General features: G+C 50.1%; 1 protein-coding gene across 6 annotated transcripts in view; it reads right to left on the bottom strand.

The window, feature by feature from the left end:
- gulp1b (GULP PTB domain containing engulfment adaptor 1b) overlaps positions 1-12015 on the bottom strand; it is a 645746-nt gene that overhangs the window by 345624 nt on the left and 288107 nt on the right. Inside the window, exon 1 of one of the 6 annotated variants that reach the window (XM_072477960.1) lies at positions 10882-11035. The exons of the other annotated variants lie outside the window; for them this stretch is intronic. The gene's annotated coding sequence lies outside the window, so the exon portion shown is untranslated. Of the gene's footprint in view, positions 1-10881; positions 11036-12015 lie in introns of those variants that run through there. 6 annotated transcript variants of the gene reach the window in all.

Genomic DNA, 12015 nt, shown 5'->3' with positions numbered 1-12015 from the left:
CTTCCAACGAGAGATGGACCGAATGGTTGATCAACACGGGTTGCGGGCCACGTTCCCGTATCTCGACAATGTAACCATCTGCGGCCACGATCAGCAGGACCACGATGCCAACCTCCAAAAATTCCTCCAGACCGCTAAAGCCTTGAACCTCACGTACAACGAGGACAAGTGCGTTTTTAGCACAAACCGGCTAGCCATCCTGGGCTACATAGTGCGCAATGGGATAATAGGCCCCGACCCCGAACGTATGCGCCCCCTCATGGAATTTCCCCTCCCGCACTGCTCAAAAGCCCTAAAACGCTGCCTGGGGTTCTTTTCATATTACGCCCAGTGGGTCCCCCAGTATGCAGACAAGGCCCGCCCCCTAATACAGACCACGACCTTCCCTCTGTCGACAGAGGCTTGCCAGGCCTTCAGCCGCATCAAAGCGGATATCGCAAAGGCCACGATGCGCGCCATCGACGTGTCCCTCCCCTTCCAGGCCGAGAGCGACGCCTCCGACGTAGCTCTAGCGGCCACCCTTAACCAAGCGGGCAGACCCGTGGCCTTTTTCTCCCGAATCCTCCACGCTTCAGAAATCCGCCACTCCTCAGTGGAAAAGGAAGCCCAAGCCATAGTGGAAGCGGTGCGACATTGGAGGCATTACCTGGCCGGCAGGAGATTCACTCTCCTCACCGACCAACGGTCGGTAGCCTTCATGTTCGATAATGCACAGCGGGGCAAAATCAAAAACGACAAGATCTTAAGGTGGAGGATCGAGCTCTCCACCTTCAACTACGAGATGTTGTATCGTCCCGGAAAGCTGAACGAGCCGTCCGATGCCCTATCCCGCGGCACATGTGCCAACGCACAAATTAACCGCCTCCAAACCCTCCACGAGGACCTCTGCCACCCGGGGGTCACTCGGTTCTACCACTTTATAAAGTCCCGCAACCTCCCATACTCTTTGGAGGAGGTCCGTACAGTCACAAGGGACTGCCACATCTGCGCGGAATGCAAGCCGCATTTTTTCAGGCCGGATGGTGCGCACCTGATTAAGGCTTCCCGCCCCTTTGAACGCCTTAGTCTGGATTTCAAAGGACCCCTCCCCTCCACCGACCGCAACACATACTTCCTTAATGTGGTGGACGAGTACTCCCGCTTCCCATTCGCCATCCCCTGCCCTGACATGACCGCGGCCACAGTCATTCAAGCCCTGAACACCATATTCACACTGTTCGGTTGCCCCGCATACGTCCACAGCGACAGGGGGTCCTCCTTCATGAGTGACGAGCTGCGCCAGTTCCTGCTCAGCAACGGTATAGCCTCGAGCAGGACGACCAGCTACAACCCCCGGGAGAACGGGAGAACGGCACGGTCTGGAAGACCGTCCTACTGGCCCTACAGTCCAGGGACCTCCCAGTTTCACGGTGGCAGGAGGTCCTCCCGGACGCCCTCCACTCCATCCGGTCACTACTGTGTACTAGCACTAACCAAACGCCTCATGAGCGCCTCCTTGTCTTCCCCAGGAAGTCCTCCTCTGGAACATCGCTGCCGACCTGGCTGGCGGCCCCAGGACCCATCTTGCTCCGAAAACATGTGCGGCCACACAAGTCGGACCCGTTGGTCGAAAGGGTTCACCTCCTTCACGCGAACCCTCAGTACGCTTACGTGGAGTACCCCAACGGCCGACAGGACACGGTCTCCCTGCGAGATCTGGCGCCAGCCGGCAACACACACACCCCCCCGAGACCAATCACCCCCTCCCTGCCACCGCCGCACCCCGTGACCGCCCCCTTCCCAGGAGGATCGGTCCTCCTCCCAGGCCCGACGAGGAGTGAAGCCCAAGCTGAAACCGTAAGGCTCCCGGAGACGACAACACCGGAACAAGCACCACCACCACCACCGGTGCCAAGGCGATCGACACGGACCACCAGACCGCCCGACCGACTCGTGGCGTCGATCTAACACTACAATATGTGGACTTTTAACAAGAACATTTTGTCTTTTTTCTCCTGACGATTACTGTAAATAGTTGGAAACAAAAAAAACCTTGTACATACTGTAATAACATGCAAAAGTTTTCCTCCCAGGACCAGCCTTGTAAACCCTTACCACCATGCGAAGCATCACCCCGCCGGGTTCATTTTTAACAAGGGGTGAATGTGGTAGTATGCATTAGGGGTCATGTGGGACTGTGAAGCCGTGATGTCATTGGCTGACAGATCCCGGGTCCTGGTTGGCCGTTGACCTCTAGCTCCGCCCTGAAGGCGGAGTATAAGAACCAGGAGTCCTCCCCCGCAGGCCAGTCTACTACTGAATTGCGGGGGAACAGCCACGCTTAATAAAGCCTCATCGACTTCACTCTATTCGTCTCTCGGAGTCTTTGTGCGCTACAGATATATGCAGGTGAGGGCTTTTGTGAGGCGACAGGTGAGGGAATTCCCGTTGCTCCCGGCACAAAAAGTTCAAGATAGGGTGATCTCGGGTGTATGGGTCGGGGAGGGCAAGGTGTCGGAAATACACCAGGAGTTGAAAGAAGAGGGGGAAGCGCTGGTAGAAGAGTTGAAGGGTAAATGGGAGGAGGAGCTGGGGGAGAAGATCGAGGAAGGTCTGTGGGCTGATGCCCTAGGTAGGGTTAATTCCTCCTCCTCGTGTGCCAGGCTCAGCCTGATACAATTTAAGGTGGTTCACAGAGCGCACTTGACGGGGGCGAGGTTGAGTAAGTTCTTTGGGGTAGAGGACAGATGTGGAAGGTGCTCAGGGCGCCCGGCGAACCTTGTCCACATGTTTTGGTCATGCCCGGCACTGGAGGGGTTCTGGAGAGGAGTGGCGGGAGCAATATCTCAGGTGGTGAAAGTCCGGGTCAAGCCAAGCTGGGGGCTAGCAATATTTGGAGTAGTGGACGAACCGGGAGTGCAGGAGGCGAAAGAGGCCGGCATTCTGGCCTTTGAGTCCCTTGTAGCCCGGCGAAGGATCTTGCTAATGTGGAAGGAGGCGAAGCCCCCCAGCCTGGAGGCCTGGATAAATGATATGGCTGTGTTCATAAAGTTGGAGAGGATTAAGTTTGCCTTGAGAGGGTCTGCGCAGGGGTTCTACAGGCGGTGGCAACCGTTCCTAGACTATCTCGCGGAGCATTAGAGGAACGTCGGTCAGCAGCAGCAACCTTGGGGGGGGGGGGGGGGGGGGGGAGACGTCCTGGGAGGGGGGGGGAGAGGGGGGACTGCCTGGGAGGGTGGATGAGCAAGAGATAACATGGAGGGTTGGGGAAACTGGCACGTACGGGTGAGGGCCAGTGTACAAAGCTATGTAAATATATCATTTTGCCATGTATATATCTTGCTCTGCGCGATTTCTCGTTTTTTTTTGTTACGGGGGGGTGGGGGGGGGGAGGGTTATTGTTTGTAAGGGAGAAAAATTGTGTTAAAAAACTTTAATAAATATATTTTTTAAAAAAGGAAGCCAATACTTCCTGGGGTGAGGTGTCGGCATCTGTCAGCTCGGGGAATGTGACCGGGGGCTGGCCTCCAGTGCCATAACAAGATCAACAACTTACACAGGGCAGCACGAGTGAGTAGACACCAAACCCCCCCACCCCCACGGGAGCATCCAACCCCCAACTCCCCATGCAACCACCAACCCTCCCTCCACCTCATCCCCCTTCAATCACCCCAACCCTCCCTTCACACACCCCTCCCACGTTGAACCACGTGCGTGGCTAACGATGCCCCTCTGTATCTCTTCAGGAAAAGCTCTCCCATAATCGTTGGGTGAGAGCCCAACTGGCTGCGGGGTTCCAGACTTAAGGAACTTCACCTACTTCGAGGAGCGTGCCCTGGCAGTGACTGGGGTGGCCAAGGACAGATCAGTCAGGCACGCAGAGGCTGGCGGACGCCACAGAGGTGAGGAACCACCGGGCTCCACCCGAAGGACCTGTCAAACGGGAGTTGTTATTGCTTTACTGACTGATTGACCCATCCCTCCCACTGACCACATGTTCATTCTCCCGCAGGTCCATCAACTTTGATTTGATTTGATTTATTGTCACATGTACCAAAGTACAGTGAAAAGTATTTTTCTGTGGCCGAGGGAACGTACACAGTACGTACATAGCAGACAAAAGAATAATCAACAGAGCACATTGTCGATGTACCATTTGTCAGTGATTGGTTACAGTGCAGAACAAGGGCCAAACAAGCAGTACATGAGCAAGAGCAGCATAGGGCGTCATGAATAGTGTTCTTACAGGGAACAGATCAGTCCGCGGGAGAGTCGTTGAGGAGTCTTGTAGCTGTGGGGAAGAAACTGTTCCTATGTCTGGATGTACGGGTCTTCAGACTTCTGTACCTTCTGCCTGATGGAAGGGTTTGGAAGAAGGCAACACCTAGGTGGGAGGGATCTCTGATAATACTGTCTGCCTTCCTGAGGCAGCGAGGGGTGTATACAGAATCAATGGGGGTGTGGCAAGCTTGTGTGATGCGTTGAGCTGAGTTCACCACACTCTGCAATTTCTTGTGACCTTGGACCCCAAGCAGTTGCCATACCAAGCTGTGAAGCAGCTGGTTAGGATGCTCTCTATGGCACATCTGTAGATGTTTGTGAGAGTCGATGCAGACATGCCAAATTTCTTCAGCTTCCGTAGGAAGTAGAGATGTTGTTGGGCTTTCTTGACTGTTGCATCAATGCCAGTGGACCAGGACAGACTGTTGGTGATGGTGACCCCCAGGAACTTAAAGCTATTGACCATCTCCACTTCGGAGCCATTGATGCAGACGGGGGGTGCGGCGTTGCTACGCTTCCTGAAGTCGATGATCAGTTCCTTGATCTTTCCGATATTTAGGGAGAGGTAGTTTTCGGTACACCATGGAAGCAAGTGATTTATCTCCCTTCTGTAGTCTGATTCGTTGCTGTTTGAGATACGGCCCACCACAGTCGTGTCATCCGCATAGATCGAGTTGGGGTTAAATCTTGCCACACAGTCATGTGTATATAGGGAGTACAGTGGAGGACTGAGCACACATCCTTGCGGGGGCCCAGTGTTGAGGACTAATGTGGAGGAGGTGCTGGTGCCTATCCCGACAGATTGCGGTCTGTTGGTGAGGAAGTCGAGGATCCAGCTGCACAGGGAGGGGTCAAGTCCAAGATTGCAGAGTTTGGTTATTAGTTTTGTCGGGATAATCGTGTTGAAGGTGGAGCTGTAGTCTATAAACAGCAGTCTTACGTGGGTGTCCTTGCTGTTGAGGTGTTCGAGTGTTGATTGTAGAGCCAGGGAGGTAGCATCTGCTGTGGGCGGTTGCGGTGATAGGCAAACTACAGTGGATTGAGACTGTTGGAGGCTGGCTTTGATCCGTCTCATGACTAGCCTGATGACAACTGATGGCACCGGCCCATGCTGGGAGGAACCCTCTCCTGACTCCGAGGACAACACCTGAAGGAGAGCTTCGAGGATGCAACCATAGGCACGGCACAGCAGTCATCCCAACCCTCCACCAGTGTACATACACACACCTCAGTGGGACATGTTAGTGGACAGGCACCTGGGGCGCAATCTGGTGAACATAACAGTGCTGACAATGCACATCAGGAGGAGACAGGGATCCCCAGGCGAGACAGCAGTCGGAGGGCTGCTGGATCCCAGGACCCAGCTGGGTTCCAGCTTGATGGTAAGCCTGTGGAACACAGGTACTGGGAGCTGATTGGGACAATTGGGAGCAGCCAGGACATTCAGGGAAAGATGTCAGTATCACACCTGCAGTTCTATAGCCGATTGGAGGAGTGCCAGAGGCTATGGGCGCAGGAGATGACCGCAGTAATGCATAGCAGCGAGTCCACAACGTCAGCATCATGAGTGAAGGTGCCCAAGGCATCGCGCAGCCGGTCCCGGCCATGGCCGATGGCCTCGGCAGAATGTCCACCTCACTGGGGGATGTCACCCAATACCAGGCTGACCTTGATGAGATTCTGAGGGACATGTCCTGCTCTCAGATGGGAATGATCAAGGCACTGTGGAGCTTGTCCCAGTAGCAGTTGGGCATTTCCGAGGTGCTGCAGAGCATGGCCCAGTCATTGAGGAGCATTGCCGAGGGCATGGACATGATTGTGTGGACCATGGAGAACTGCCAGGACTGGCAGAGCCAGATGATGCTGGGGCTGCCAGGGCTCGAAACAGCTGCTGTCCCCGTCCCCATCGCCCGCCCCCTCCCCCCATCCCAAGGGGAACCACAGGGCCCTATGGGCACAGACCGGGAGGAGGGCACTCTCGGTGCCAATCCGGACCTATCGCATGGAGTGCGGACTGTAGCCACTCGCTCCCCCGACTTCCACCCATCTGATTAGGTGTTGAAGTCAGCACACGGGACAAGGCGAGATGCTTGTGCATCTGCCGCTTACAAGTGAGAGAGAGTGGGGGATTGTAAAACACATTAAACACCTTGGTGCATAACCATTATGATGCATCTGTCACTTCCTGCCACAATGCAGGCTGACCTCCGAACTCTTTGCCCATCTCTCCAGGCTTCCCCCCTCACCCAGGTCACACACACACTCTCCGGCCTTGGTCATGTCTCTGGAGCTGTGTCCCATTCCCTCAGTGTTTGGATGTTGGCTGCTGCGTGTGTCATGTTGCCTCCCGCAGTGTTCAAGCACAGCTTACATAAGAACATAAGAACTAAGAACAGGAGTAGGCCATCTGGCCCCTCGAGCCTGCTCCGCCATTTAATGAGATCATGGCTGATCTTTGTGGACTTAGCTCCACTCTCCGGCCCGTACACCATATCCCCGAATCCCTTTATTCTTTAGAAAGGCATCTATCTTTTTCTTAAAAACGTTTAAAGAAGGAGCCTCAACTGCTTCACTGGGCAAGGAATTCCAGAGATTCACAACCCTTTGGGTGAAGAAGTTCCTCCTAAACTCAGTCCTAAATCTACTTCCCCTTATTTTGTGGCTATGCCCCCTAGTTCTGCTTTCACCCACCAGTGGAAACAACCTGCCCGCATCTATCCTAACTATTCCCTTCATAATTTTATATGTCTCAATAAGATACCCCGCATCCTTCTAAACTCCAATGAGTACAGTCCCAGTCTACTCAACCTCTCGTCATAATCTAATCCCCTCAACTCTGGGATCAACCTAGTGAATCTCCTCTGCACTCCCTCCAGTGCCAATATGTCCTTTCTCAGGTAAGGAGACCAAAACTGAACACAATACTCCAGATGCGGCCTCACCAACACCCTACACAATTGCAGCATAACCTCCCTAGTCTTGAACTCCATCCCTCTAGCAATGAAAGACAAAACTCGATTAGCCTTCTTAATCACCTGTTGCACCTGCACACCAACTTTTTGCGACTCGTGCACCAGCACACCCAGGTCCCTCTGCACAGCAGCATGTTTTAACATCTTACCGTTTAAATAATAATCCATTCTGCTGTTATTCCTCCCAAAATGGATAGCCTCACACTTGGCAACATTGAATTCCATCTGCCAGACCCTAGCCCATTCACCTAACCTATCCAAATCCTTCTGCAGACTTCCGGTATCCTCTGCCCTTTTTGATTTACCACTCATCTTAGTGTCGTCTGCAAACTTTGACACATTGCACTTGGTCCCCAACTCCAAATCGTCTATGTAAATTGTGAACAACTGCGGGCCCAACACTGATCCTTGAGGGACCCCACTAGTTACAGGTTGCCAACCAGAGAAACACCCATTTATGCCCACTCTCTGCTTTCTGTTAGTTAACCAATCCTCTACCCATGCTACCACTTTAACATCAATGCCATGCATCTTTAGTTTATGCAGCAACCTTTTGTGTGGCACCTTGTCAAAAGCTTTCTGGAAATCCAGATATACCACATCCATTGGCTCCCCGTTATCTACTGCAGTGGTAACGGCCTCAAAAAATTCTACCAAATTAGTCAGACACGACCTACCCTTTGTGAACCCATGCTGCGTCTGCCCAATGGGACAATTTCCCTCCAGGTGTCCCGCTATTTCCTCCTTAATGATAGATTCCAGCATTTTCCCTACAACCGAAGTTAAGCTTACCGGCCGAAAATTACCCGCTTTCTGCCGACCTCCTTTTTTAAACAGTGGTGTCACGTTTGCTACTTTCCAATCCTCTGGGACCACCCCAGAGTCTAGTGAATTTTGATAAATTATCACTAGTGCGTTTACAATTTCCCTAGCCATCTCTTTTGACACTCTGGGATGCATCCCATCAGGGCCAGGAGACTTGTCTACCTTTAGCCCCATTAGCTTGCCCAATACTGCCTCCTTAGTGATTACAATCATCTCAAGGTCCTCACCTATCATATCCTTATTTCCATCAGTCACTGGCATGTTATTTGTGTCCTCCACTGTGAAGACTGACCCAAAAAACCTGTTCAGCTCCTCAGCCATTTCCCCGTCTCCTATTATTAAATCTCCCTTCTCATCTTCCAAAGGACCAATATTTACCTTAGCCACTCTTTTTTGTCTTATATATTTGTAGAAGCTTTTACTAACTGCTTTTATGTTCTGAGCCAGTTTACTTTCATCGTCAACCTTACTCTTCTTTATAGCTTTTTTAGTAGCTTTCTGTTGTCCCCTAAAGACTTCCCAGTCCTCTAGTCTCCCACTAATTTTTTGCCACTTTGTATGTTTTTTCCTTCAATTTGATACTCTCCCTCACCTCCTTAGATATCCATGGTTGATTTTTCCCCTTTCTACCGTCTTTCTTTTTTGTCGGTATGAACCTTTTCTGAACACTGTGAAAGATCGCTTGGAAGGTTCTCCACTGTTCCTCAACTGCTTCACCATGAAGTCTTTGCTCCCAGTCTACCTTAGCTAGTTCTTCTCTCATCCCATTGTAATCGACTTTGTTTAAGCACAAAACACTAGTGTTTGATTTTACCTTGTCATCCTCCAACTGTATTTTAAATTCCACCATATTGTGGTCGCTCCTTCCAAGAGGATCCCAAACTATGAGATCATTAATCAATCCTGCCTCATTACACAGGACCAGATCTAGGACCGCTTGTTCCCTTGTAGGTTCCATTACATACTGTTCCAGGAAATTATCCCGGGCACATTCTATAAACTCCTCCTCAAGGCTGCCTTTACCAACCTGGTTAAACCAATCGATATGCAGATTTAAATCTCCCATGATAACCGCTGTACCATTTCTACATGCATCCGTTATTTCTTTGCTTATTGCTTGCCCTACCATCCTGTTACTATTTGGTGGCCTATAGACTACTCCTATCAGTGACCTTTTCGCCTTACTATTCCTGATTTCCACCCAAATTGATTCAACCTTGTCCTCCATAGCACCAATATCATCCCTTACTATTGCCCGGATGCCATCCTTAAACAACAAAGCTACACCACCGCCCTTACCGTCCATTCTATCCTTTCGTATACTCTGATAACCTTGGATATTTAACTCCCAGTCGTGACCATCTTTTAACCATGTTTCAGTAATGGCCACTAAATCATAGTCATTCACGATGATTTGCGCCACCAACTTATTTACCTTATTTCGTATACTACGAGCATTCAGGTAAAGTACACTTATGCTGTTTTTCATGTCTTTGTTATGAATCCTAACACCTTGATCAGTAACTTTTCGCAATTTATTTTTCCTCTCACGCTTTCTCCTAATTTTCCTTGTCTTTGAACCCATATCTCTACATAATAACCTGTCACGTAACCTGCTGCCCTGATCTCCATTATCCATTATACTGTCCATAGCTTTACACTTCCCTTCCCCCCAACTTGCTAGTTTAAAGTCCATGCATCAAGGTCTGATTGGGATTCTAGGCAATGACTCCCACATGCTACATGGCCCACCCACGGGGATCCACTTGGGTTGTGTGAAGTGCTCACTTAAACACGATTGCCTATCAGCAAGAGCCTTCAGCCGCACGGCCAGAGGCCTTGGCAGTTGGGGAGTGGTGGGTTGTGGGTGGGCGTTTTGGCAGACGGGCAGGGACAAGGGTTGCTCCCAGAATGGGTAAACCATCCAGGGGTTAGCATGGTGGTGCCATGAGCGATTGCCGCCCAGTTGCCCCCCAGCATCCCTCCCCACTCTCCTATGACAGCTCACCCCTGCAGAGTGTCCCCCACCCCCAGCTAAGGTTCCCTCACCCACCACCGAGCACTGGTGTGGCAATCCTAGCGCCTCCAGGCTGTTTGCCTGTGACCTACCCACCTCCTCGGCTCCCACAGAAGCCCTTCCACCAGGTTCACGTTTTTCAAAAGGAGTATTGATCAGCACCAGTGTGAGCACTTGCTGGGGAGGCTGCTGAATGATGGGAGGCTGTTGGATATGGGGTGGCTCCCGTTAATTGTATGGAAATTGGGCTTAACTGGTGATAATTGGTTTCTCACCTCACGATGGTGAAATCCCGATTTTGCCTACGGGAGGGGGTGGTTGCATGCAAACTGTTTGCCGCCTGGCGTGGTTCTCATTTTTGGCTTCTCCCGCTATTTACCGGCCTCGTTTCGCTTGAGCGAGCGCGCAATGAAGCCGGAAGATTACGGCCAAGTGTTCTGTGCCTGTTACTTCCCTTTGTTAACAATTGGAAGTCTCCAGTGTTTGTCGCGAGCCATCACAGAAAGCAACCTCAATTTCATGGAAGATATTTTCTATCTGTCTAGTGGTAAAACTTCTGCATGTTACAATGTCAACTACCCAAGGTATATTGGCAACACAATTAATCATAAGGCAATAAACATTTTTTTCCAAATGCCTGTGTTTGAATAGCAAGGTAACTACTAATGTGGTCTTTCTCCATATGGGTCGATCACGTTAAATTTGAAAATAGTATTGTGTTACATTTTTAACTTTACAAGGACTTGAACTAAGCCTGCAGAATGGACCCTGCACAAACTCATGTAACTTGAAATCTTTAATTCTTACCGCTTGCACATGTTTGATTGCTGTGTTCTGATTTCTTGACCTGGCACAGTTCATCCCAGTCAATAATTTGTTTCTCAACCCATCTTTTCTACAAAACAGATTTAAAAATCCAGATGACTAGCGTATTATCATGCTAGTCAAACATATTTTGCAGTGTACAGCATGGCCCAAATTTAAAAAACACTGAGCTGTTTTGGTTCTTACAACTGAATGTTTTGTTCTGAAAGTGTACTATAAAATCTGTTGCTAGGCAACCTCACTTGCTAAAGAATATTTGAGTCATCTGGCGAAGGCAAACCTATTTGGAAGTTTGCTGATTTGCGAAACCTTGGTCAATAATGAATTCTACCCAGTCAGCTTAATGAGATACCAGTTTCATTTAAAACCTCCCCTGCGCATACATACAAAGCAATTTCCAGGAGTCCAGCCAAACACATTCGAGAAAGAATAATAGTGCAGCTCACAAAACACATTTAACGAGGATGATATTTTGCAATTGGTGCCAACAACTCTACATGGATGGGAAGTCTTTGCCCCCTGTTGTTGAAGGATTATGTTCTTATTTACTCATTTGTGATGATGAAATAAATAAGTAACAATTATATTTTCACGCCATTTACTGGGGTTGGCAAATGACCTAGATTCACCTTGCAATTGGAGGATCCTGCAAAGAACCATAGAATTCATACAATGCAGAAGGAGGCCATTCTCCCATCGAATCTGCACCGACCCTGTGAAAGAGCATCCTAGTTAGGCCCATTTCTTTGCCCTATCCCCGTAAACCCACCTAACCTTCACATCTTTGTGATACTCAGGGGACAATTTAGCATGGCCAATCCACCGAACCTGCACTTATTTTGACTGTGGGAGGCAACTGGAGCACCCGGAGGAAACCCACGCAGACAGTAACTCAAGGCTGGAATTGAACCTGGGTCCCTGGCGCTGTGAAGCAGCAGTGTTAACCACTGAGCCGAAATACAACAATGAAGCAACAACTCAAGTTACAGATCTAATAAAACTTAATTGCTCACTTAAGTATTTTTTAAATTGAATATCAATTGCATGAGGTACAAATCCACAAATATTTGCTCAGCCATTAGACTTTGACATTCAAATTGCCACACTACTTCAGCT

Source organism: Scyliorhinus torazame, chromosome 2 (genome assembly GCF_047496885.1).
Source record: "Scyliorhinus torazame isolate Kashiwa2021f chromosome 2, sScyTor2.1, whole genome shotgun sequence".
NCBI lineage: Eukaryota > Metazoa > Chordata > Chondrichthyes > Carcharhiniformes > Scyliorhinidae > Scyliorhinus > Scyliorhinus torazame.
Note: the sequence above shows the minus strand (reverse complement) of the source record. Positions and strands in the feature narration are given on the sequence as shown.